The sequence below is a fragment of the Ochotona princeps genome, chromosome 3 (assembly GCF_030435755.1).
Source record: "Ochotona princeps isolate mOchPri1 chromosome 3, mOchPri1.hap1, whole genome shotgun sequence".
Taxonomy (NCBI): domain Eukaryota; kingdom Metazoa; phylum Chordata; class Mammalia; order Lagomorpha; family Ochotonidae; genus Ochotona; species Ochotona princeps.
In genome coordinates this window covers 61801069-61815028 of record NC_080834.1, presented here as the reverse complement: position 1 = coordinate 61815028, position 13960 = coordinate 61801069, and positions in this window count along the sequence as shown.

The following is a 13960-nucleotide window of genomic DNA, read 5'->3' as shown; positions in this document are numbered from 1 at the left end:
ATAGTATGCATTAAATTTAGAATTGTAATGAGGTGTTTGTATAGTATCCATAAATAACAATCAGCATGTTGGACCTATTTAATTATTATTTTCCCTTTTATATACCCACATTTTAACAAATAACTGGTGTCAAAATTTAATAATAGGAATATTTTCCAGAAAATTCCTATTATATTTTATTTTTAAACATTTGTGAACATACCAGATTGAAAGGCTAGATGTATATTCTTGTCTGTATGCCCCCCAAAATCCACTTCAAATTTCCTTTTAAAAACCTGCAGGTAGGTGCTATCAGAAGTTCAGAATATAGCATGAAAAATGTGTCTCTCTTGATTTTTCAATTGAAAGTTCTAAGCATGACCTGATTCATTCATTTGCAGAGCAGCCTGGCCCTCATGGATTTGTGACTGTAAAGTTACACTTCCTAGTGATTTCCCATCATAGGTGCTAAATACGTGTTTAATCAAAGCCAATGTGATACGATTTACAGGCCATCAGGGAAACATTTTCCTTGTCATAAACTAAAATTTCTGTTAGCAATAGATTCATTCTTTTAATTTAACATTTTCATCTCGCTTAAGATGTAGTATCCTTGGTAAATAGAGTTTAATTTTCAATAATTTGTATAGTAAGTACCAAGCTTTGTATTCATTGCAGTGCTTTTTAAAGATCCATGCTCTTTTTTCTTAATGTTGATTTGTTTGTTCATTTTTATTCTGTTGGAAAGCCATGAGCAATACCAGAGAAACAACGTTTGCCATCTATAATGCTTTTGCTTCCCAAATCCCAGAAATAGCCAAGACTAAGCTAGCCAAACCCGAAGCCTGGAATTCAGTCTGAGCTCCTCCCATACTTTTCAACAGGAACTTGAGCCATTATCTGCTCTCTCCCAGGATGCGCGGAGCAGAAATGTCAGTAATGGGGGGCCAGGACCCAAAGGAAGCACTGTAGCATGGAATGTGCATGAGTCATGGAGAGATTTAGTGCTGCACCACTTACACCTCGAAGTAGCATTTGGTATTCAGAATGAGCCTCTATAATTTTTGATAGCTGATCTTTGCCACATTTACCTTTAGCAAATCAAGCACTGTCATCAAAACATGTTGTCTTTTTATTTTTTATTTTTTATTTTTTTTTGAGTAAATTTTGTTTTTATTATTTAACTTCATTAATTACATTGTATTATGTGACACAGTTACATAGATACTTGGGTTCTCCCACCCCTCCCCAAACCCTCCCACCATGGTGGATTCCTCCACCTTGTTGCATAACCACAGCTCAAGTTCAGTTGAGATTCCCCCATTGCAAGCGTATACCAAACATAGAGTCCAGCATCTTATTGTCCAGTCAAGTTCAACGTCTTCTTAGGTATACCCTCTCTGGTCTGAAGACAGAGCTAGCAGAGTATTATCCCGATCAATTGAAAGCTCCATCAACATGTTGTCTTTTTAATTATTCCATTTCTGTGAATACCTTTGTCAGGTAGGCATTCTGCTTCTCTGACCCCAGGAGGCAACAGACTACAGTCCTACATTTCAAATCCAATGGAAAATAGCACTTCATTTTCTTGATCCAAATGTTTCTTGATTTACTATAGTTATGTCGTGCTAATATTATCTGTGGTTGAAAATATCCTAAGTCAAACATACATTTAATATGCTGAAAATTTCTCTTTATGATTGCATGACTGAGTGGGAACTGTGGCTGCTGTTACTTTTGTCACTATGGAAATGTTTTGTGCCTCATTGTACTGGTTTATCTGGGACCAAATACATGTGTCTTTATACCAATGTTCTTACGCGTGAAGATTATCCAAACTGATATCATGGAATCTATCATGCCAGATGTCTGCGAAAGAGGATCAAAAAGAGTTGGAAGTCTAGGTTATATCATTTTAAAGAAGTGCAGGATGGTTGTTGAAGTTGAAAGATCAGTTAAGATATATGTATTTCACATCCTAAAGTGCCCTGGTGTAACTCTTGATCCCAGATTCCAGTTATGGCACACTTTGTGAGGTTGTAATTATGACTCAAGTACTCAGGTTCCTGCTGCTCCTGTGGCATTAGCTATGGACCAGTCTTGGCAATTGTGGATTATTTGGAAGAGTAACAAACAGATCTAACATTGTCTATCTTTCTTTGTATCTATGCCTCTCAAATAAATATTTAAAAATTCAAACTTTTTTATTTATCTTCTTTTTTAAAAAAAAAATGGAGACAAAAAAAGAAAGGCAGAGAGGCAGACAGAAAAACAATAACAAAACCTTCCATCCATTGGTTCAATTCACAAATGCATTCAACAGCCAAGGCTGGGCTAGACCACAACTTAATATGGGTGCCCCGGTAGGTGAGAGTCATTATGTGCTACATTTAAAAATGCATTTTAGCAAAATTCTGGACAGGTTGTGGAGTTGTTGAGATGCAGACCAAGCACTATGGCATGGAAAGTAGGCATTTCAAACTGTTACTTAGCTTCTACTCCATGCAAATATGCCCATCACCTATTATTACTTTTTGTTTGAGAAAGAGGCAAAAGATAATAACATAAGATATATATAGATAGATAGATAGATAGATAGATAGATAGATAGATAGATAGTATCCAAGGGGAATATAAAAGACATCATAGCAATTGGATAAACTTAGAAACAGATTCCAAATGCAAAGTTATTCTCTATGTGAAATATTAACATAACGACTAATGTGTACAGATATGTGCAACACCTGCTTTTTGCAGCAATGTTGTTCTTCCTTTCCTGCTATTGCACCTTAAGAAGACTATGATTACATTTGCAAGTGATGAGATTTCAAAGAATTCTATTATCTTTAGCAGGCAAAATAAGGTACACCTTTCATCACCATCTTAAACTGAGAGTCTGCTGCTGGTTCTATCCTTTGCCTGCTATGCTCCTGTAGATTTAAGCAATATCCTCTCCTCACATGGATGTGTACTTTTGGAATATTTTAATGTGGTAACAAGAGTCAGAACACATGGGCCCGGCGGCGTGGCCTAGCGGCTAAAGTCCTCACCTTGAAAGCCCCGGGATCCCATATGGGCGCCGGTTCTAATCCCAGCAGCTCCACTTCCCATCCAGCTCCCTGCTTGTGGCCTGGGAAAGCAGTCGAGGACGGCCCAATGCATTGGGACACTGCACCCACGTGGGAGACCCGGAAGAGGTTCCAGGTTCCCGGCTTCGGATCTGCGCGCATCGGCCCGTTGCGGCTCACTTGGGGAGTGAATCATCGGACGGAAGATCTTCCTCTCTATCTCTCCTCCTCTCTGTATATCTGGCTGTAATAAAATGAATAAATCTTAAAAAAAAAAAAGAGTCAGAACACAAGCTTTATAAGTCTGTTTGAGTGCCAACATGAACAAAGATTGACTACTGATGCAAGAAGCAGAAGTCTCCCCTAATAATAGAAGCACAGCCTTTTGTAGTATTGTCTTATTCCTCTGATAATGGGAAATGTTACAATTATTTTAATGAAACAACGAATAGCTAGCAGCCCAACAGTTAAATCAATTCTCAAAATCATAATATGGCCAAAAGAAAAAGTAAAGGAGCTTGGAGTCCCTTGCAGTCCTGATTTCCTGTCTATGTGCACCCTGGGAGGCCATAGTGATGGCTCCAGTAGTTGAGCCGCTGCCCCCACTGGGGAGATCCAGATTGACTTCCCGCGGTCTGGCCTTGGCCTAGATCAGCACTAACTATGTGGATGCTTTGGAAGAAAGCATCCACGTGTTCTCCCTCTCATTTTCTCTCTCAATTCTGCCTTTCAAATAAAAAGTAAATACATCATTTTTAAGTATGTAAAACAAAATTTTGGCTTAAACTGTTAAGTGACTTTCAGTGTACTATCATAAGGAAGAATTGACTTTTAATGGATCTTGAACAAATACTAGCAACATTTTATTTAAATTTATTTTAGATGGGGCCAGTGTGATGGCTCAATCGGCTTACCCTCCTACCTGCAAGTGTTAGCATTGCATATGGGAGCTGATCCATGTCTCAGCAACTCTACTTTCAATCCATCTTCCTGTCTATGGCCAGGGAAAGCAGTGGAGGATGACCCAAAGCATTGAAACCCTATATCCATGTGGGAGAACTGAAAAAGCTCCTGGCTCCTGGTTTCAGATAGGGCAAGCTATGGCTGTTGCAACCACTTGGGGAGTGAGGTAGCAGATGAAAGAGTTTTCTCTGTCTCTCCTCTCTCTAAGTCTGCCATTTGAATAAAAATAAATAAATCTATTTTAACATTTTAACTCACCTTATATACCATTTATTCTTCTAGGCTGTTACTAAATTTATTTTATTTCCATTATATTAAGACAGAGTCATTTGCAAAATACATGTGATAAAAATGTTTAGCATATTAAGAGGATAGTCAATAAAAGTGACTAATTGTTAAGATATAAACTGTAAAGATAATATTCCCCATTTTAAAACAAAAAGAAGTTTCCTGTCATAGACAATAATTCCAATTGAAATAACATCAAAGAACTATTTTTTCCTCCATTTTAAGCCCAAATGATAGTGAATACACACTTTCATATTAAGGAAATATAATCACGAGTAGTTGCTTAAAATGCTATTTTCTCTTTCCTTTGTTCTGAGTTATTCTTAAGTAGGCAACCTGTGATTTTCAGCGTATTTTTAATTGTGTCTGAAGCCATTCAAAACTCAAAATATTGATATAAAATTACACCCTCAAGTCCCACCAATCTAGTCTATAATACAGCTTCATGTGAAATCCTTGTATCTGATACTTTCAGATGAATAGGAGCTTTCTTGTCTACGGATTTTTATGGATCCTAACACACTTCAGTGTGTGTACTCTTTCTGGCAGTAGTGTCACCATGAATTCAGGAAACACTCTGAGGAGGTGAATCTTGGGCCTATGTTCCACATGACATTTCGTCATGTATTTTGGTGAACAGATAAATACTGTGTGCAAACGTAAACATCTATCATGTTGGATGTATATAATATGAGACATCACTTAAACACTGATGATATACTCGTAACTTATTTTATTATCTCAGGGATACAGATTGGATTTCAGCATTTTAAAATAAAACTTCTCGAGCTTTCTCCTATACTAGGTGATTAAGTTAAGGGAATAAAGCTTATGTAGAGATTATCTAACGAACATTTTTTTTCCAAAGTTTACTCATGTCTGTTACACATTATTCAATGTGTCATAATTTTGTGTCATCCAGACAAGTGCCTACTACTGCTTATAAGTAAATTATTATTTTCACATATTTATTGTAAATATTTTCAAAAGCCCTTACTATTTGGTTCTGATACAGTCCTCAAACTTCATGAGATACGCATCCATTTCCATCATGTCATGAAGAACACAGCTTTCCTTAATTTGGCAACAAAAATATTGCCAGATTCACCTTTTTATCTCCATTAATAAGATAAAATATATATCCATAGAAAAATAATTCACAGTACAGAATTAGTCTTCTCAACTTTGCAACTGAAATGATCAAATAGAAAACAGGGGAAAAAAACCTGCAAACTAAACTCATCTGCCCTTAATAAACCCCATCTGCCATTTTATGGCACATACACAACTGCTGTAGGAAGATGCCAAGACAATTTAGAATTTTCTTCTGTAAGAGCTTGAGCCAGAACTAATTTCATTCAAAGGATAAATGAGCAAAGTATTCCTTTGCCAACTGACAAAATATAATGATTCATGATTAATGGATCCTTGTTTTTTTTTTCCTTCAAAGACCTCTCCTTTAGGCGTTGCAATGCCATAATCAGTGCAGGACGGGAACCTGAAGCTTTCAATGTGAGGGCAGCAAATCTGATGTATATTTTATGGTTGGAAATGGCTCATTATTAGCAAAGGGAATGATTGATGATAGAAAATGCTGTCTTTTGAACCTTATAGGATATATGCTAAAAATATTTTAAAACATTTGTCTGCCCTAGATGAGACAGTATTAAGTTTTCTTATGAAATAAGCCTCTCTGTTAAAATATTTTGCTCTGATGATCAAATCAAATTACTTAAAATGCCATTAAGCTTTGCTGATTCATCATTTATGATTGGGTTCTTAATTATGAAGTTGGAATCACTCCTAACTAGAATTAGCCAAAAGTCATTTTGGTATCACTTGTAAATACTCATAATATTTAAATTTTTTTGATGTTTGTAAAATGTCTAAAATATGCATGCTGGAAAAGAAGGGAGGTGGATATAGTTACTCTTACTAGGAAAGATAAAAAAATAGTATTAAGAAAAAGCTAACCAATACACCAATATGCACTTTCATCATAGACAGTGATGTAAATGGCCATGATATGTGAGCCAGTTTCCCATTCTATGGTCAGGACAACAGTTATTCTCATTGTCAGACTATTTGGGCTTCTTGCTTAACTCTGAGCATCTGTTTAAGGACACCAACTACTGCCAGCTTACATTCATTATTACTTATAATTGCATTACTAAGGGGAAATTTTGTAAACATGAAATAAACAAAAAATGTAAACAAATATGTTGATTGCGCTCAGGGGGGTAGCCTAGTAGCTAAAGTCCTCCCTTCTCACGTGACAGGATCCCGTATGTGCTGATTCTAATTCTGGGAGCCCCACTTCCCATATAGCTCCCTGCTTGTGGCTTTGGAAAGTAGTTGAGGATGGCCCAAAGCATTGGAGCCCTGCACCTGTGTGGGAAACGTGGAAGAGACTCCTGGCACCTACCTTCGGATCAATTCAGCTCCAGCCATTGTGGCCACTTGGGGAGTCAATCAATGGATGAAAAATCTTCCTCTCTGTATATCTGCCTTTCCAATAAAAAAAAAAAAAAAACCAAAAAAAAACCCAAAAAATCTTTTAACAAAAGCGTTGATGATATTACAAAAGTCTGTGTAGTTTGTTCAATAAAAAAACTTATCAATGGAATAATAAAACTGATTCAAAGTCAGTAATAAGGCTCTATATTAAACTATGCCATGAAACAAAGTGCAGAATAATACACAGAAACTTTTTTGCTAATAAAATTCTTAACTTCTCATAGCTATGCAATCTACATGTTATGTACTTAAGCTTTACTTTTTTTTTTTTTAAGATTTTATTATTATTGGAAAGCCGGATATACAGAGAGAAGGAGAGACAGAGAGGAAGATCTTCCATCCGATGTTTCACTCCCCAAGTGAGCCGCAACGGGCCAGTACGCGCCGATCTGATGCCGGGAACCAGGAACCTCTTCCGGGTCTCCCACGTGGGTACAGGGTCCCAAAGCTTTGGGCCGTCCTCGACTGCTTTCCCAGGTCACAAGCAGGGAGCTGGATGGGAAGTGGAGCTGCCGGGATTAGAACCGGCACCCATATAGGATCCCGGGGCTTTCAAGGCCAGGACTTTAGCTGCTAGGCCACGCCACCGGGCCCAAGCTTTATTTTTAAAATTAGATGTAACGAATATTTTTAGCATGAACCATAGGAAATTGACCAATATCATCATTTCTTGCTATAAAGACATGATTTTGATTTGTTCGTGCTAAGAGAATCAAAACAATATTCAACTGATTTTTCTTTTCCTAATACAGGACAAGGCAAGGTATCCAACATGTGTAATGTGCTGGTGACAGTAAATGACACACGCTACATACTTCATATGGTGTTATTTATTTTCTCCACAAAATCATCATCAAGGAGTTAAGCGAAACATAAGGCCGCTAGCTGAATAATGAACAGAAACAGTAGGACATCTTCAAAATATAGGCAGACAGTACCTTACAACCAAAAGTTCTATAGACAACAAATGTAATCTTCAAAGAATGAAGATGAGGAGCAGGAGTTCTGCATAAAAGGCAAGACACCACTTGGAAGACGTGAACCCCAAATCAACGTGCCAAATCTGAGTCTCCCTCTACTCCTAATTCCATTTCCTGCTGATCAACACCCTCAGAAGCTTTAGATAATGACTCATGTAGTTGGGGGCTTATCACCTCTCTGGGAAACTCAGACTGAGTCTCCAGCTCCTGGCTTCATTCTGACCTGATCACTTCAGAGTGAACCAGTGAATGAAAGACCCTGTATGGTCCCTCCCTCTCCACCTCTCTAAACACATAAAATAAAGTAGCAAATAAGGAAAAGTTTAAAGAAAGGTGAAACAAATGCATTTGATGTGTACATGCACACATATACACCCTGAGAGAATTTTGAAAAGTATATTTACTTGAAAGAAATAATAGAAAAGATGTTCAGGTTTGAGGAAACTAATTCCAGGTCAAGCTATGCAATACAGAAATGAACCAAGTATAATGGCAAAGGTAAATACGTAGATGAATCTAAATGAATATTGACCTAATCAGAATAGTAACCATAGGTTTACATCCAAAAGAGCATGGCAAGTTAAGATTTTAAAAATGATCTTACTTTTTTCTGAAAATTTTTTGAAATCCATACAGTTTTTAGTAATAAATGTCTTCATGGAATTTTTGAAGTTACCTTGTAATAACAATGATGATGTATGTTGTCTAAAATGCATATAGAATTACAAAGTAGACCATGATAAGGCATGGAGATATAATTTTCATGTTGTAATGCCTCTTGGTTGTTTAATATTTGGTCAAAAGCATAAACTTATATTGAAATAAACCAATGATGTATATTATAATCTCCACAGCAATGACACAATAATATTACTACAGTTTTACTTAAAAATTAACAGATAGGAAAACAAGAAAAAATAATTGATTGATCCAAAATAAGCCAAAGGTGAAAATAAACAAAACACAAATGAAAGAATATTAGAGAAAATAGAGACTAGTGTGTAAAATTTGTTCTTGATTCATTTACACTTTTTTTAAGATTTATTTATTTCTATTGGAAAGTCAGATATACATAAAGAACGAGACACAAAGAGAGATCCTCCATCCGCTGGTTCACTCCTCAAGAGCGGTAACATGTGGAGCGGAGCCGAGCTGATCCAAATCCAGAAGACAGGAATTTCCCCTGGGTCTTCTGCTTGGGTTCAGAGTCCCAAGGCTTTGGGCTGTCATCTACTACAAGACCTCTCCAGGATAGAAGCAGGGAACAAAAGGGAAGTGGAGCAGTTGGTAAAGGAACCAACACCCATATGGGATTCTGGTGCATGCAAGGCGAGGATTTAGCCACTAGGCTACTGTGTGGGGCCCTTAATTATACTTCTTTTTGTTTGTTTGTTTGTTTTCAAAGATTTATTGCAAAGTCAGATATACAGAGAGCAGGAGAGACAGAATGGAAGATCTTCCGTCCAATGATTCACTCCTCAAGTGACCGCAACAGCCGGCACTGCGCAGATCCAAAGCCAGGAGCCAGGAGCTCCTCTGGGTTTCTCATGCAGGTGCAGGGTCCCAAGGCCTCATGCAGTCCCTGACTGCATGCCCAGGCCACAGGCAGGGAGCTGTGTGGGAAGTGGGGCTGCCGAGACCAGAACTGGAACCCACATGGGATCCTGGTGTGATCAGCACAAGGACTTCAGCTGCTAGGTTGCTGGGACCGGCCCAATTATACTTCTTTTAATCCTGTCTCACTGACTCCTTAGATACATGGACTTGACAAAGTCACTTGAGCTATCTAATGCTTAACCTCCTCATCTGTAAAATGGGTGTTGATAACTTTCATGACAAATACACATTATTTCCACCTCTATTATTGCATAAACATTTTGAAGCAACTTGTATAATAAAACTGATGGCTTTAAGAGTATTTTAAAATATACATAATGCTTATCTCCTATTTCAATTCCCATAATTCAGAAATATTACAATTATACTCAAAGTATCATGTAACATAAACATACCAGGCTGATTTGTTAAACTTCTCTATAATGTGATGTGTTATCTTCAATCAGTACATAATAGGTACTTTAAAGTGGCATAATGATAGGAAACATTAAGATAATATGACACCCTACCAATTACCTCTTTTTTTTTCAAAGTGTTCACAATCGTTTCATAAAATAGATGCTTTCATTGTGCAAAAAGCAAACTGACTAGAAGTATAAAGATTTGAGTTTTAACACTATTTCATTTTTTGCTTTTTAATTTCTAGTTTCTATGATGTACTTATTTTTTCTTTTATTATTATTTTTATCATTTTATGATACAGTTTCACAGGCTATAGGATTTCCCCAATCCTCGTCTCCCACTGAGTTGCCCCATATCATTACAACAGCATAGATTCTCATAAACAGTCTTAAGTCCATCATTGTGGACATGGACAATGGCAGAGAGTCCAGCATCCCATTTTCAAGACACATCTATAGTTTTACTGAAAGTCCCTCTTTGTTCCGGAAGGAGAGATGCAAACTGCACCATATCCTCACATCGGGACATGTCAATCTCCATTACACAGTCACTATTCACCTTCCCCCAAGTGAAAAGCCACAAAAAAAAAAAAAAAATAGGAAGAAAAACAGAAATTTGCAACGTCATGAAGTTAAAAAAAACGTGCAACTGGGTATGGTGGTCTCTATTACACATCCTCTTAAATGAAAAGCCATGAAACAAAATCAACAACAGGGAGAAAAAAAAGAAACAATGCCACGAAGTTAAATAACATGCTACTGAATGATTAAAGTGTTGCTGAAGAAATGAAAAGGAACTCAAGACCCTTCTTGAAGGAAATGATACTACTCTATGATTTATAAGTCATCAAAGAATCTAATGATAAGAAATTTGTTCTGAAGAAATGAAACTAGACACAAAACATCAAAATCCATGAGATAGAGCTTCTGTTGATCTTTGTTGATTGGATATGTCTCCTATAGGGAAAAATAGATTGGTTTTGCTTTTTTTAAATCCAGTCTACTAATCAAGAACATTTGGCTGATGAGTTCAAGCCAATCTGTCATTTAGCAATGGTTAATTCATTGATTTAGTCTTCCGTTGTTATTTTACTGGAATGTTGTTCCTCACATTGTCTTTGGTTTTGGTGGGTGCTATTGCTTTTTTCTGTCAAGAGAACACCTTCAAATATCCTTTGTAGGACAGGTTTGGAAGAGAAACATTCTTTTAAGTTTTCTTTACTGTGGAAGAATTTTATTTCATTTTCAAAGACAAAGGAAAGCTTTGCTAGGTATGTTATTCTGGGCTGACAACTTTTTTCATTTTTAGTATCTAGAATATGTTGCACCATTCTCTTCTGGTCTGTAGAGTTTCCTGTGACAGGTTTCCTGTGCATTTAATTGGCATCCCTATATATGTCAGTTGATTTTTTTCATTTGCACATTGAAAGATCATTTCCTTATATTTGATTGAAGCGAGCTTGATGATCATGTGTCGTGGTGAAGATCACTTTTGGTCAAGCCTGTTGGGAGTTCTGTGCCCATAATGGATTTGTTACCCAATTCTTTCTCCATATTAGATAAATTTTTCTTTATTATTTCATTAAATACATTTTTAAACACAGTTTCTCTTTCTGCACCTTCTGGAATTCCCAAAACTCCTATATTTGGCCTTTCAATAATGTTTCTTAATTCTTGAATACATGTTAGCTTTACCAAGCTCTGCTTCTAACTTTTTGATTGTTTCCCCATTATGACAAGAAATATCTTCCAATTCTGAGATTCTTTCTTCTGCCTCATTTGTTCTATTATTGAGACTCTCCATTGAAGTTTTAATTTGCTCTATTGCATCCTTCATTTCCAATAACTCAGCTTGATTTTGTTTCAGTGTTATTTGCTCTCTGACATATTCCTTAAATTCCTGCATGTTCTCGTTGTCGATAAGAAGCTTTATAACAAGTGTTCTGAATTCTGTATCCCCCATTTCCTTGTTGTATCCGTCAGTTAACTCTGAGGTTGACAAAGGGCTTTGCTCCTTTGCAGGGAAGTCTTCAGCAATATTCATTGTGATTCTATCTATACTTTTGGGCCTGGCGTAATAGCATAATGGTTAAGGTCCTTGCCTTGAACGTGCCAGGATCCCATATGGGCACCAGTTCTAATCCCACAGCTCTGCTTCCCATCCAGCTCCATGATTGTGGCCTGGGAAAGCAGTTGAGGACGGCCCAAAGCCTTGGGACCCTGCAACCACGTGGAAAACTAAAAAAGAAGTTCCTGGCTCCTGGTTTTGGATTGGCGCAGCACCAGCCATTGTGCTCACTTGATGAGTGAATCATCTGAAGGAAGTTCTTCTTCTCTGTCTCTTCTCCTCTCTGTACATCTGCCTTTCCAATAAATAAATAAATAAATCTTAAAAAAAAAAATCGATCTCTACTTTTGCTCTTGGTCATTGTGTTTTTGATTAGCATATTGTTCTGCTTAGGTCAGGTTTCTAAGCTGTGCTACCCAGAGGAATGCCGTTTGATCTTATTTATTGTCGTTGGTACCCAGTTCTTCATTTGCAGTCACTTGTGCCACTCCCTCCAGCAAGTTTCACGTCTGGGCTCTTATGTTAGATTTCCACCATAGAATCTTCAGTCCAGTTTCTGGCTCAACATTCGACCTCCTGTGATCCCACTTCAAGTTCATGTAGTTCCCATGGTTAGAAAGACACCAGGTGTCCTAAATTGCTAGGTTGCTGGCTGTGATGGTCTTGAATAAACCTTCTGACCATGAGTGCCACATAGACCTATTTTGGGTGGTAAGATGCACAAGTTGGTTTTATTTTCTATATGGTAGAAATATAATGTACTGAGTTCAGTGAGTTTGCTCCAATCTCAGCACATGTGCAGCTCACTGTTGTCCCCACAGTCTCAAAATCTTTGTCATACTGTACAAAATGGCACCTGGTGTGCCACTGGTAGAGTTCTGGATCTGCTGGCCATTAGTTGTGGGGTCTACCTGGACTTCTTTTGTTTGGAACCTGTTAGATGTCACGTTGTTGAAATTCAGAGCCCAAAATGAGTTCACTCTCAGCTTAGTGCCTGCACAGTACTGACCCACAGCCTTTACCTCCCTACACAAGATTTCACTCAATTCAGCTCTACCTGGTGGTTTGGACTGTAAAATTCACTCTATTCACACACTGCCTGTTTGAGATCTGCTGCTCTGCCTCTGTTCCTCATCAAATCAAATAAACCAGCAGGATGAGCAGTTCTTTGTCTTGGTTCACCTCTTAAGCTCCTGGTGAGTTCCCATTCTCACCTGGTTGCTGGTGGCATTTCAGCCAAGGGTGGAGTTGAGATCACCACTAGCTGACTGCCTTGGAATATCTGGTAACTGCAACACCACACTGTTGTCTCTATTGCTTTCCTTTGTCCATCAGACTCTAGGCGCCCCTTTGCTACTGGTCCGCCCTCTCCTATTTTCTGGAATGTGCCCTCTCTGTTTCAATCTTGCCATGTTTTTCCATCTGTTTAAACATGTCTTCATCTTACTTGGCCATCTTGACTGCAACCAACTAGCTGGTTTATATTGCTTATTGAATTAAATTGATTTTGTTATTCCATTCCATTTTAAACTTCTTACATAAGTTTTAAGGACTCTGTTAATAAGTAATATATTAATGAGAAATGGATGGGTAATTTTTTTTAAAAAAAGCTGATTATGGTCTGGCCTCTATATTTTAAACCCAGTGTTCTTAAGACCTGTAATTCTGTTTTGGCCATGACACAGCTGATTAAAGGGAGTTTTAAATTCCTGAATGTTTTCTTTTTTTTTTTTTCTTCTGAGTTGTTAAGATACATTATATATTATAGTAATTCACAAAATTTCGGAGAGTTAATATTGTTTTACTAGCATCAATGGGATAAATATTGACTATGGTGTCTAGTAAGCAAATTTTCCCCTTTCTGGGTGGGCTGCAATATTATGTTTTTCCATGTATTTGTCTTGTGTTTTTTTTTCTCATAATAATATAAATTTAACATACTGCCATCATGTTGATTCAAGGAAATAAAGCGTGTTATCATTTCAATTATTTTCTTCTGATTTCTCTGATTTCTTCAAATGACAAGTCCAAAGACCAGCCTGTTCCCTTGTATGTTTCATTTGAAACTCCCATGTCCTT